We start from the raw sequence: 15,000 nt of genomic DNA, 5'->3' as shown, positions 1-15,000 counted from the left end.
CTAGACAAAATCATTAGGAAACTGTGAATGAACAGTAAAACCTGCTCTTAGAGATAAGTGAGCACACGATGTCTCCTCTTAGGATGGACTAATAAGTCCTTGAGACATCCTAATCCTTGTGAATCTCTCTCTCTCTCTCTCTCTCTCTCTCTCTCTCTCTCTCTTTCTCTTTTACACACATCTAGTATTTCATGTACAAGCCTATGACGACCTAATAAACATTTCATCGTGGAATTTCATGATAACATTAAAGCTTCTCTATTGGGTCGACGCAATTCCAGATTGGAACATTTTCATTTTTCACTTAATGAAGTTAATGACCTAATGAGCCATATTACTCTTATCCCCCTTCAAAAAAAAACACGAAATGATTTAATTGAATTTTATTACTGAAACAGAAAATTACTATTTGGTATCCCATTAAGAATTTACTTGAAGGTCGACCTTATTACGCTTGTTGCATGTATACAAAAATTCACTTAAAATTGTTATCTTAAAATGAGTTTTTGTTTTACCCGTATGTGTTCAAAACTTCGTTCTAAATGAGGATAAAAATAAAAATGCTTTTGTGTGGGACGCAGGTAATGGAACTTCAATGAAATAATAAGTCACGGTTTGGTAAATGATTGACGAAAAATATCTACAATGATAGTTCGCGATAAAATTAGTATTTATTTCTTTATTGAACCATGGATCCCCTGTAACGAGGACATAACATTGAGAATTAAAAGCTACATTAATGTTAAGAAAATTTCCTTTATTTATAAAAGTAATCATTGCCATTTTTTTAACAGTCTCCAAAGATACCGGAGTCATTGAATGGCTGTCTGAGATTGTTAATCATAGTTTTTATCGACACAAATACCAAGTAAAATCATGAGGTAATTATCAGCTGTTAAGCCACAGAAATTATCACGTCTATTTTTAATGTAATTCAGTCTAGAAGATAAAGTCTCGCTGATCTCTTTATTAAAACGGATATGTCAATAAAATATCTTCGCCTAGTTACGTATCATGTCTGCTCGTTGAAATATCACGCCGAGCCTTTTCAAAATTTATTCTTCAATTGCCCCACACCCCGCCCCCCTCACCCCTCGCCTTCCCCCACCCCAAAAAATAAAGTCCAGTCGATGGGAAAAAAAATGGATTATCAATACTCTCCCTGTGGCGGGATTTCCAGAGATAGAAGGAGCCTATGAAAAGAAAACATTGGTTGATGTTTACATTCGTTTTGTGGGGAATAAAGACAACAGTTGGGGGAAGGGGAGAAACTACGATTTATTGGAAGAGAGGAAACCGACGAAAGAGAACAATACTGAATCAGATTTTTATTTTATTATCATTACTATTATTATTATTATTATCATGACAGGAGGGGAAAATAATGAGTCAAATCAAAATAAAACTTTTATATATATTTTTGGGGGTCTATTATTATTATTTATATCTCGGTGAAAGAAATGTTTTCTAAAAATAATAATTTATTGATATGATAACAAAGGTGGTTAACAAATCTTAGTCTAAGGGCGTAACGGAATTCCAACGTTTCCAACCGTATCATCGGTTCATTTTCAAGGAAAGGTGAGCTTGAACTGATTGGAATGGGGTCGTTCGGCGGTATTTATTGTGTCCCAGGTGCTCTGTCTGATGGGCGCTGCATTTTCATTGGCTGAACAGAGGATTAAGTCCCTGAGTCAAGCCGTCTTGCAGAGGTGGAAGCTCGCACTGCTCTTCTCGTGCGGACGCTGGAGACTGGGAGCGTAGTATTGGGGAAGGTCATTGCCGATAGACGGGGGCACCGCTGGATTGGCCCGTTCGATCGGCTCTATGGTGCTGGCGGGGCGGCGCCCTTCGTGCCACCGTCGGGAGGAGTGAAGTCTCTTGGGTGTGTTGAGGCTGGGTCTCTCCTTCCCGATGTGTAGGGCCTCCAAGAGGCGGAGGCGACGGTGGTCTGCTGCCTTATCGATAATTCTGATATTAGGAATAATGTCATTCCTAGTTATCCTGGTATTGTGGACGTTTTTGGCATGATTATGGATGGCGCCTTCCTGAGCGTGGCAGGATATCCTCTTCGAAAATCGCATAGTCGTCATACCAATGTATGCCCCGGCGCTTATATAAAATATATATATAAAATCAATTCCACTGATGCTGCCATCATCTTTAACAAAACATGTTTGAGAGAGGGTCTCCTACCTTCATATATTATTATTATTATTATTTTTATTATTATTATTACAAAAGAGGAAGATGAGTCTGATCAGAATAAAACATTTATTATTATTGTTCTTTTTTGTTTTTCATTTTTTTGGCTATCACAATCATCCTATTCGAGTGGGTGGTTTTTATAGTATTGGTGGGGGGGAGGGCGGTTCCGGGTTGCATCCTGCCTCCTTAGGAGTCCATTACCCTTCCCCCCCAACTATGTGCGCTGTTTCCAGGAGCACACACCCTTGTGCATGAGTCTTGGAGGTACTTCGGCATCTAGCGTTTCCAGATTCCTTTTCAGGGACCTTGTGATCGTGCATAGTGTCCCTATGTTAATGGGGACAATTTCTATTGTCGCATCCCATATCCTTCGTATTTCGTTTTTCAGGTCTTGATACTTCTCAATCTTAAGTCCCACCCCAGGTTTGGCCGTTGGCCTGAATTCTATACTCTGTTCAATTCTGCAGAATGGAGAGACAATTCTCCAGCCTTTCCTCTCTGCCCTGCACCGATAAAGACTCCGAGAACGGCGATTAGCTACATAACATCGGTTTTAATTACCCAACGCCCGACGGCCAATTGCCTCTCGTATTCCCCTTGGAGAGACGGGACGGGCGGTGGGGAAAAGTCCTCTAGGAGGAAATTGATGTTTTCACATCTCCTCCTCCTCCTCCTCCTCCTCCTCCTCCTCCTAATGTTGCCGTTGTTGTTCATCTTTTCTTCTTCTTCTTCTAAATATATTCTAAATATATATATATATAAATATAATATATATATATATATATATATATATATATATTATCCATTGTGGAATTTAATTCGCCTCCTCGGAAGATCTTTGTGCATACCTAAGAGGTGGAAGCGCCTGAGAGGAACGAGGACATTTATGAATTTGCAAAATGCAAATGTTGCATATTGCACGGCTTGCTTTTGATGGTATGCAAGAGGTTGTGAGTATTATTGAAAAATGCCTTATTATTATTATTATTATTATTGTTATTATTATTATTATTATTATTATTATTATTATTATTATTATTATTAATTATTACTACTACTATTATTATTATTATTATTGGTGGTTTACTTGCTATTATGGGAGGACTGGGAGTATTATTACCAAATGCATTGTCCTTGTTATTATTATTAATATTATTTTTTTTTATTTTTTTATTTTTTGCTCTATCACAGTCCTCCAATTCGACTGGGTGGTATTTATAGTGTGGGGTTCCGGGTTGCATCCTGCCTCCTTAGGAGTCCATCACTTTTCTTGTGCGGCGTTTCTAGGATCACACTCTTCTGCATGAGTCCTGGAGCTACTTCAGCCTCTAGTTTTTCTAGATTCCTTTTCAGGGATCTTGGGATCGTGCCTAGTGCTCCTATGATTATGGGTACGATTTCCACTGGCATATCCCATATCCTTCTTATTTCTATTTTCAGATCTTGATACTTATCCATTTTTTCCCTCTCTTTCTCTTCAACTCTGGTGTCCCATGGTATTGCGACATCAATGAGTGATACTTTCTTCTTGACTTTGTCAATCAACGTCACGTCTGGTCTGTTTGCACGTATCACCCTATCCGTTGTGATACCATAGTCCCAGAGGATCTTTGCGTGATCGTTTTCTATCACTCCCTCAGGTTGGTGCTCGTACCACTTATTACTGCAAGGTAGCTGATGTTTCTTGCACAGGCTCCTCTTTTTGTACTGGTTCTGTGCAAGTGCCGGACATTCGCTTGCTATGTGGTTTATGGTTTCATTTTTCTCATTGCACTTCCTATATATGGAAGAGATGTTATTTCCGTCTATCGTTCTTTGAACATATCTGGTTCTTGGGGCCTGATCTTGTGCCGCTGTTATCATTCCTTCAGTTTCCTTCTTTAGCTCTCCCCTCTGTAGCCATTGCCATGTGACATCACTGGCCAGTTCTTTAGTCTGTCTCATGTATTGTCCGTGCATTGGTTTGTTGTGCCAGTACTCTGTTCTGTCTGCCATTCTCCTGTCTCTGTATATTTCTGGGTCTTCGTCTACTTTTATTAGTCCTTCTTCCCATGCACTCTTTAGCCACTCGTCCTCACTGGTTTCCAGATATTGCCCCAGTGCTCTGTTCTCGATGTTGACGAAGTCCTCTATACTTAGTATTAGTGTCCCTCTAGGATGTGGCAATCCAACCCTCATTATTATTATTATTATTATTATTATTATTAATGTTATTATTATTATTATTATTACGGGCCAAAGATAAGGAAAACAACTGGTTTCTGTCAAGTAGCTTAATTCCCTAGTTCTATAACGTTCCACCTTTTACATTCAAACGTTCCCGGGGCAGAATCTAAAAGGAACTTGATAGATAAGCGCAAAAATAAATTCAAATATGAAGACAAGAAATATAAAAGAATGAGGTCTGTGTTAGAAGTACGTAAGCTTACCTTCATACTGTACGAAATGTTATTACTCTTGCGTAAAGGGAGTCCAATATGGGATGGCAGAGATTCTGTTCAAAGACTTTGCAGTACCTACAAATCTCGTTAGGGAAATTGAAGAATGCCCCTTGGAACTCATATTTTGAATGTCAGTTCAGGGCAGGGAAATCACTGTGCTCGCTCTCTCTCTCTCTCTCTCTCTCTCTCTCTCTCTCTCTTCTCTCTCTATATATATATATATATATATATGATATATATAATATAATATACTATAGTATAGTATATATATATAGTATATATATATATATATATATATATATATATATATATATATATATATGTATTATATATATATATATATATATATATATATATATATATATATATATTATAGTATGTGTGTGCAATTTTCGTACCGAGATCATCTCCAAAATTCTTTCTCATCATAATTATCGTCATCTTTTTTTTTTACTCAGGAGTGGGAAAGAAGAATAAAACAAAAAAAAGCTATTTATGATAAAAACAGCACGTATGAAAAGTCAAAGACAAAGCAACTTTTTTTCCCCAAATCAAAGATATTTTTCCGAGAGATTTTGCAAAACTGTTCAGATATAATCGCGGCTCAGACAAGGCGATCCGTTGCCTCTTGTCTTTTCTCTCTCTTCCCCGTCTCCTTCCGTTCTTTTCACTCCTTCCCTTTATCCAATTTCTAATCTTTGTCTACTTCTGTTCCCTCTTCTCACTCTTGATTATTCCTCTTCCTTAATCTTTTTCATACCCTATTCTTTTTTCTTCTCTTCCTGTGTCTCATTAACCAAAATCTTGACTCGCCGTTAATAGAGAGAGAGAGAGAGAGAGAGAGAGAGAGAGAGAGAGAGAGGGAAGGAGGAACCCGGACTCATGCAGGAGCCATATCCATGAAGTTTTTCTTCTCCTTTTTTTTATACCTGAATAATTCAAGGCCTCGTAATTATAACTCAAAACTCCCATTCGACTTCTGAAGAAGTTTGAAGTTGATGTCTATTGCCTGGAGATTTAGTAAGGGGGGCGGGGGGGTCGGGGGATGGGGTGGGTGGGGATGGGGGAGTGGGTGGGGGGGGGGGGTGTTATAGGACGGGGGTGGTGTGTTGGTAATGGGCTGGATTGTTGGGAGGGAGGAGTGAAAGAAAGAAGAATCTATGCATATCATTTCGTATCTCTCTCTCTCTCTCTCTCTCTCTCTCTGTTGTCTCAATTTGAAAATTTTATTATTTGATTAAACACAAAGACTAAGCCTTAATGTAGCTGGTTGTCTCACCTGAACTAAACTGTAAACTGAAATCTATGTATTGATTGAGTGGCTGGGCTTTCTGTCATTTAGAATTTCTGTAAAGGCGTTTTATTTATATTGCAAGAAATCTGGCTCAATATTCAGTTACCTGAACTGCCCTTTAGCGTTTATTCAAAATTTACTATCTGCATATGAGTTACATTTGCAATTTGATTATTATTATTATTATTATTATTTTTTTTTTTGCTCTATCACAGTCCTCCAATTCGACTGGGTGGTATTCGTAGTGTGGGGTTCCGGGTTGCATCCTGCTCCTTAGGAGCCATCACTTTTCTTACTATGTGTGCCGTTTCTAGGATCACATCTTCTGCATGAGTCCTGGAGCTACTTCAGCCTCTAGTTTTTTCTAGATTCCTTTTCAGGGATCTTGGGATCGTGCCTAGTGTTCCTATGATTATGGGTACGATTTCCACTGGCATACCCATATCTTCTTATTTCTATTTTCAGATCTTGATACTTATCCATTTTTTCCCTCTCTTTCTCTTCAACTCTGGTGTCCCATGGTATTGCGACATCAATGAGTGATACTTTCTTCTTGACTTTGTCAATCAACGTCACGTCTGGTCTATTTGCACGTATCACCCTATCCATTCTGTTACCATAGTCCCAGAGGATCTTTGCGTGATCGTTTTCTATCACTCCCTCAGGTTGGTGCTCGTACCACTTATTACTGCAAGGTGGCTGATGTTTCTTGCACAGGCTCCAGTGGAGGGCTTTTGCCACTGAATCATGCCTCTTTTTGTACTGGTTCTGTGCAAGTGCCGGGCATTCGCTTGCTATGTGGTTTATGGTTTCATTTTTCGTATTGCACTTCCTACATATGGGAGAGATGTTATTTCCGTCTATCGTTCTTTGAACATATCTGGTTCTTAGGGCCTTATCTTGTGCCGTTGTTATCATTCCTTCAGTTTCCTTCTTTAGCTCTCCTTTCTGTAGCCATTGCCATGTGTCATCGCTGGCTAGTTCTTTAGTCTGTCTCATGTATTGTCCGTGCATTGGTTTGTTGTGCCAGTCCTCTGTTCTGTCTGTCATTCTCCTGTCTTGTATATATCGGTCTTCGTCTACTTTTATTAGTCCTTCTTCCCATGCACTCTTTAGCACTCGTCTTCACTTAGTATCCTCTCCCTCCTTCCTTTCGTGTTATGTATAGTCTGTCCGTATTTGCTCTTGGGTGTAGTGCTTTGTGTATTGTCATATGTTTCCTGGTTTTCTGATCTATGCTGCGGAGTTCTGCCTTCGTCCATTCCACTATTCCTGCGCTGTATCTGATTACTGGCACTGCCCATGTGTTTATGGCTTTTATCATATTTCCGGCGTTGAGTTTTGACTTGAGTATCGCCTTGAGTCTCTGCATATATTCTTTCCTGATCGTGTCCTTCATCTCTTGGTGTTTTATATCCCCTCCTTCCATTATTCCCAGGTATTATTATTATTATTATTAGTATTATTATTATTATTATTATTATTATTATTATTATTATTATTATTATTATTATTATTATTATTATGACTCGACATCTACCCAAATATATACTGAAACAAATCATCCCCATAGATGACCTCTCTCAGGGCAGAAAAATAATAGAAGTATAACTGTTTTACCTGAAGTAATTATATACACAAACACACACACACACACACACACACACACACACACACACACACATATATATATATATATATATATATATATAATATATATATATATATTACATCACTGGTTGCTACGTAACATCTTTTCACACTCTTTCCTTAAAAGAACCCCTAAGAAAACGTGGCTTATTTTAATTAGAAAAATAAAAAATACAATAAAAACAACATAAAGAGTTATAACGTACTTGCCTAAGAAGCTTACTTTTCCCTAGAGGTACTTGTACGAGAACTTACGAGGTTTGCTGTGTACTCTACAAACACTATAGATCTGAGTCTTAAAGGACTTTCTTGCTACGGAGCTTTGTAGGAATGTCGATATTTTTTTCTAGCTAAATGGCACCCTTTAGGAAAAAGGGGCAATATTATGTGGGATTTTATTGTATTAGGCTGAAATAAAAGGTAGTTATGGAATTCTTTTGAGGCGGAATGTCTCGCTTACTATTACAGTAGAACTTCAAATAATATTCACGATGGTTTAGTAGTAATACATTACTGTAAATGATAATAATAATAATAATAATAATAATAATAATAATAATAATAATAATAATAATAATAATAATAATAATAATAATAATAATAATAATAAGTCTTATTAAAAGATATTGCTGCATCAGCTGCATTCAACTTGTAAATAGTCTTCTCTACTTTTCTGATAATAGCTTTCTCTCTGCTAAAACAACTGGCGAGTATTGCGCCGATATTACCCATCAGGAGGAGTCAATGTCGAGGATATTGCTTAAAATTTATTTATTTGTCACAGTAAATGAACAAATAGTTCAAAATATAAGTCGATCTAGTGGCCAACGTTTCTCTTGGTATCATCCGATGATACCGAGAGAAACGTTGGCCACTAGATCGACTTATATTTTGATCTATTTGTTCCTTTACTATGACATGAATAAATTTTAAGCAATATCCCCGAAATTGACTCCTCCTGATGAGTAATATCGGTGCAATACTCGCCAGTTGTTGTAGCAGAGAGAAAGCTATTATTAGTTGAATGCAGCTGATTCAGCAATATCTTTCAATAAGACTTGTTTGAAAGAGGGTCTCCTTCCAAAATAATAATAATAATAATAATAATATTAATAATAATAATAATAATAATAATAATAATAATAATAATGTTATGGTTTCAGTCTGTAATATATTACAGGCACACCACTGCACATGTCATTTCACCAATAATAATAATAATAATAATAATAATAATAATAATAATAATAATAATAATAATAATAATAATAATAATAATAATAATAATGGTTTGCTTATAATTTTTTTGTTTTAACATATCACAATATATTAATAATAATAATAATAATAATAATAATAATAATTACATATAAACAAGTAAATAAGACGGTAATACTCACCCTATATCGATCATCGGGCGAATAAGTAAGCATCCCAGCTGTTATAATGTGCAGGTTTTTCCGTCTCATCCACGTCACCTGAAAATACAGAGGAAAGGTAGGAGGAATATAATGAGTTACTTTCTGTTTGTCATTATATATATATATATATATATATACATATATATATATATATATATATATATAGATATATAGATATAGATATATATATATTATTAGAGTAACGTAATTTTCCGATTTATTTAAGTCAACCTTGTTCTAGATTTAAGTACATTATTTCTTAAGGCAGTTAATGTTAAGTGTTTAGTGTTTTGTTTACGCTATAGTTTCTCGCCTCCTCCCCGCTCACTTAATTGCTTGAACTATCGTGTTAACGATTGTGGTTTGTTTATTTTTCGAGTGCGGCAGGAATCCGGTGAGGTGACTTTTGGAAAGACGGTGCCCGGCCTAAAGTTAGTTCGGGCCTTCCTTTGCTTCCTGATACCTCTGCAGCTGGCGATTATTGGAAAACCTTGAATCTTGTTTTTGGAGCTGCCCTTCGCAGGTACACTTCTGTCACCTGCGACGTCGTGTGACCTGTATTCGACGCAGTTGACTTTGTCACCTGCGACTTCGTCGTACTGCCACCTTAGTGGATATATATATATTTCCCTAGGGTATTGAGTGCCATCGTGTTCTGCTGGCACTAGAGGAGCTTTGGGCAGTCATCAGTCTATCTCCAAGGACACCTTAAGCTGCTGCTGAGGGAGCAATCTGGCTCGTGAGGTGTCAAGTAGGGAGACAGATACCAGGTAGGAGTTTGCCTTTGTGTTGTCGGGCAGGACCTTCTCCGACTCACTGTACCTGTGGTTACCTGTGTATTCATGTCCTCCCTCGTCTGCAGAGCTGAGATGTATTGGATCACGGCCTCCGTAAAGGCGATTTGAATTTATTTTGGACTGAAGTTTCCCCTGTTTTGTGTGAGGAGTTTGTTGATTTTTTTATATATATCTATTTTTCTATACAATATTTATAGACTCTGATGGTCCTTATGGCCTATCGGCCTTGGTGTTTATATTGTAATTCATAGGTAGGAATTTAAGTGTTTTCTCACTTTTATCCTTCACCTTCTTTCTTTCGTTTATAGTTATAGGTATATTTGGGTTTTGGCCTGGCCAGCCATTGTATGGATTATATTCCTGTTTAGACGTATTCTTGTGTTTGTTCTCTCTCATGTTTCTATCTAAGGCTTAGTGTTTCTTAGCGTTTAGGGATCCTACGGGATTATTTGAGGACTAGTGTACGTCCTTTTCAGTCACAAGGTTGACTTAATGTTATTTTGTTGTGAATAAATATTGTTGAGTTTTCCCTTTTGTTTTCGTCTCCACTGACCATTTTACGCAGAGTATTTTTGAACATCACTGAGAATATAAATAGTGCAATAAAAGAACTGCACCAGGACCCAATAAAGGGGTCCGTAACAAGTTGGCGACCGTGACAGGATGTTCTCAGGGATACTCGGTATCTTGGTCTGTGAGCGACACTGGGGTGGTCTCTTCAATATTTATTTTGTAGTATTGCCTTTCTCCCTGTACACTTTATTTTTTTGGCATAATGGAAGAGTTTGTTTTTGATCCTGCCGAATATTTGGGGTCGGCCGATTGTATAAAGCATTTGCCCGTATTGAGTAGGAAGCATTTAATTTCTTGTGCTCAGTGGTTAGGTGTTCCGCTGAAATCTGCGGGCACTAAGAGGGAAATATTGATGGCAGTAAGAGATAAGATTTCTCAAGTATTTAGCAGAGGCGGAAATTTGATTAACGAAAGTCGAGAGGACAGTAATGATGAAGGTAGTACGTTTGATGTAGATTCAGAGGAGGAAAAATTGAGTGTGAGAGCAGGTTTGACTTTGTTTGAGGATCCTCCCCGCACAGGTATTATTTTTGAAGGTCCATCTAATTTACCTAAATCTAATTTGTCTACTAATCCTTTTTTGCCTTCCCCCCAAATCCTATGCCAGAGGGACCCCTGGCTCCTATTCAATGTTTGGGAGAGTCTAAGGAGGAGGTAGAATATAAGTTAATTTGCAAACGCATCGAGTTGAGGAAATTGGAATTTGAGGAGAACGACGAGAGGGAGCGTCACGAGCTGGAGGTAGCTAATATAAATTTACAAATGGCAAGGTTGCAGGGGACCAATATGATCAGTTCCCCTAAGAATAATTTTAATGATAAATTTAATTTAGGTGCGGCATTAAAGTTAGTGCCAGTCTTTGATGAGAAGAACGTCCCTGAATTCTTCAAGGCATTTGAACGGGTTGCCACCCGATTGTCTTGGCCCTCTGAAATGTGGACGGTATTGATACAGTGTAGATTGGTTGGCAAGGCAATCCGGGTATACAATGCCTTGGAGGAAGGAATTGCTCGGACTACCAGAAGGTCAAAGCACTGGTCCTAAAAGCCATTGATTTGGTACCCGAGGCTTATCGTCTGAAATTCAGGAATTACAACAAACACCCTTCTCAATCCTTTGTTGAATTTGCACGGGTCAAGGAGGAACAATTCGACGACTGGCTAAAGAGTTCGTCAGGTAGTGCTTTTGCTGCGTTGAGGGAATTGTTGCTCCTTGCAGGAATTCAAGAAAGCGTGTAGCAAGGAGTTGAGAGTTCATCTCGAGGAGGTTAAGGCTATAAAACGAATGATGCGCCCAATTGGCAGATGAATATGTCTTGACTCATCGTTCTGGAACTGGTAATTTTGGTTATCAAGATATGAATAATCCCTCTTCTCGGGTCGTCAGTAATGGAAGGAGAGTAGAAACCATTTCGTCGTCTGTCTCTAATATTCCTAAGGGTAATAATGACCATTCTTTTACAGGTGACAGAAATGTTGGTGGAGTCTCTGCATTGGCCTCCTCCTCCTCGTATCTTTGTTAACAAGGGTATGCCTAATTCAGGCAAGAATAACTATAACAGGTATAATGATAACAGAGGGTACTGGACGTAGAGGAACCTGTTTCTGGTGTGACAAACCAAACCAGGTCATTTCCAGCACCAGTGCAATGCACTAGGAGGTATCTGCAGAGAAATGGTCAGAATCCAATTTCATTAATTTCCAACAGGTCTGGTTTTAGTGATAAGGTTGAAAAAACTGAAGTAGTTAAGCAGTAGGGGTAGATAGTAGTAGTAAGATAATTCATCCCCTAGCAATAAAAATTTGTGACTCGATTTTGACAAATATGTCTGGTCCAGGTAAAATAATTCTTAAATCTAAAACTATCAATGTGAAGTTTTTGAGGGACACTGGTTCAGCTCGGTCTCTGGTGTTGAGTGAGACTTTGAATGGTTTACAAGAGCGTTCAGGTAATTATGTCGTTCTGGGAGGGTTCCCGAACACTGTTGTTTCTGCTCCGTTGGTGGATGTCAGGTTGTCTTTTCCCGGATATGATAGGGTTACTGAGTTGGCCGTTGTCGATAATCTCCCCATACCTGGTATTGACGGTATTTTGGGAAATGATATGCTCAATAGTGAAGGTCGGGAATTATTTCCTATTTTGTCTGTTCATGCCCATCCTGTTTCTGTAACAACCCGTGCCACAGCAAGAGCTGCTGAATCAATTAATGATGATGAATTATTATTTAGTAGTTTAGAAGTAGATGTAGAAAGGCCCGGGTCTGTAGATAGTAGTGATAGTCATATTATTATTAATGATGTTCTGAAACCTGATTGGGATCGTTTGGCTTTCATTGAGGCCCAGAAAACAGAATTTAATTTTGAGTTAGGTGATATCAATGATCTAACTAAGCCTCGGTTTGGTATAATCAATAATTTGTTGTACAGATTTAGTAGACCTTCGACAGATGATCTGAGCAATACTTCTCGGATCGAGCAAATTGTGGTCCCTTCCCATTTCCGTGAATCAGTAATGAGTCTCGCTCACGACAATTTCCTTTCAGGTCATTTTGGGGTATGGAAGACTTTCCGTAAATTAGCAAGATATTTTTGGTGCCTGGAATGAAATCGTCTGTGAAGCGTTTTTGTGAAACGAATGTGAGGTTTGTCAGGTTATGGGAAAACCAAATCAAAATTATTTCCTAAGGCTCCTTTAAATCCTATTCCTGTCATCGGAGAACCATTCTCGGAATTGGTGATAGATGTGGTTGGTCCTTTGCCGAAAACTAATTCTGGTTATATTTATCTATTAACAATTATGGATAGAGCCTCTAGATTTCCCGAAGCTTTCCCTTTGAGACGGATAACCTCTAAAAGTGGTTTTTGAAAAATTAATGGAATTCTTTTCCAGGTACGGTCTCCCCCGTGTTATTCAGACCGATTGCGGTACGAATTTCACAAGTAAAATGTTTAGAGGTAAGTGTGCTGAACTGGCCATTCAGCACATTACGAGTGTTCCGTATCATCCGGAGAGTCAAGGTGTGGAGAGGTTTCACCAGACATTAAAATCTAATTTTGAAAAAAAAAAATTTGTTATGAACACGGAAGCGAGCGTGGGGGACAAAGCACTGCCGCTCGCACTCTTTGCTCTTAGGAATCATCCCAATGCCTCCACAGGTGTAGCTCCCTTCGAACTGATTTTTTGGGAGGGCACCAAAGTCCGTGGCCCAACCCTTTGGACATTTTTTGTGAAGTATTAGGGGTCAATCGAAGGGGAGATATCAAAATGGGAGAATTTGTGGATGATTTGAGAAAGAGAATGTTCAATGCTTGGAAGTTTGCTCGGGATAATTTGAATTATTCTCAGGCTAAAATGAAGGCTAACTTTGACAGGAACACTAAAGCCCGTTCTTTTTGAACCAGGAGAATTGGTTTTGATTTTTGAGGTATGGACCCGGACAATTTTCTTGAACCTAGATATAAGGGTCCGTGGAAAGTTTTGAGGAAATTGTCCGAGGTGAATTACGAAATTGAAGCTCCCGGTTCAAGCAGGAAGTGCAAAATTTTTCATGTAAACAGGTTGAAAGCGTATCATAGTAGAAGTGTTGATCCTTTAACAGTTGTCTCTGAGCCAGTATCTGTAGCTGTGGAATGTCCTCCTCGGGATTCGGATGATTTAATGAGTCAGGTTTCTTCAGATGCTCTTTTTTCTAATATACAAAATTTAGAAGTTTTACAGGAAGGTCTGAAACATTTGGATCCTCATCAAAGAGAAGATGTGTTTAATCTAATTTATTCCTTTTCAGATTTATTCAGAGACTCTCCTGGTAGAACTAATTTTCTTTGCCATGATGTAGATGTAGGTAGTGCCTCCCCAGTTAAACAAAGTCCTTATCGGTTAAATCCTGTAAAGAGGGATTTGGTCGAAAAGGAGATTAAATATATGTTGGAGCACGACCTCATTCAGCCATCAGTCAGTCCTTGGAGTTCCCCTATTGTTCTTGTTGAAAAAGCTGACGGGAAGTTCCGCATGTGTGTGGACTATCGAAAGGTTAATGCCCACACCAAAAATGACTCTTTTCCTTTGCCACGTATTGATGATTGTCTCGACCAGATAGGTTCTGCCAAATTTATTACGAAACTAGATTTGCTGAAGGGTTATTGGCAGGTTCCGTTATCTGATCGAGCCCGTGAAATCTCGGCATTCGTAACTCCCTTTGGTTTATATGAATGCAAGGTTATGCCATTTGGGATGAAAAATGCCGCGTGTACTTTTCAGAGGCTTATGAATAGGGTAATTTGTGGTTTGAAAGGAACTGAAATTTATATTGATGATTTGGTTGTATATAGCAATGATTGGAGTACGCATATGGTAAGATTGCGTAAGGTATTTGAGGCCCTTAGGTCTGTGGTTTTGGTTTAAATTAATTTATCAAAGTGTGAATTTGGCAAGGCAAAGGTTTGTTATTTGGGTCACGAGGTTGGTTTGGGTCAGGTGGCTCCGAAACAAGCTAACCTCGAGGCTATTATTAATTTAAAAAGGCCAGGTAGTATTAGAGAAGTGAGAAGAGTTCTGGGAATGTCTGGTTATTATCGCCGCTTCGTGCGAAATTTCTCTGATCTTGCTCAACCTCTTAC

At 38.3% G+C, this 15,000-nt stretch overlaps 1 pseudogene; it reads right to left on the bottom strand.

Moving 5' to 3' along the window:
- The window catches only part of LOC135200939 (zwei Ig domain protein zig-8-like), a 126,485-nt pseudogene that overhangs the window by 37,879 nt on the left and 73,606 nt on the right, over positions 1–15,000 (bottom strand).

Source organism: Macrobrachium nipponense, chromosome 27 (genome assembly GCF_015104395.2).
Source record: "Macrobrachium nipponense isolate FS-2020 chromosome 27, ASM1510439v2, whole genome shotgun sequence".
NCBI classification, from domain to species: Eukaryota; Metazoa; Arthropoda; class Malacostraca; order Decapoda; family Palaemonidae; genus Macrobrachium; species Macrobrachium nipponense.
Note: the sequence above shows the minus strand (reverse complement) of the source record. Positions and strands in the feature narration are given on the sequence as shown.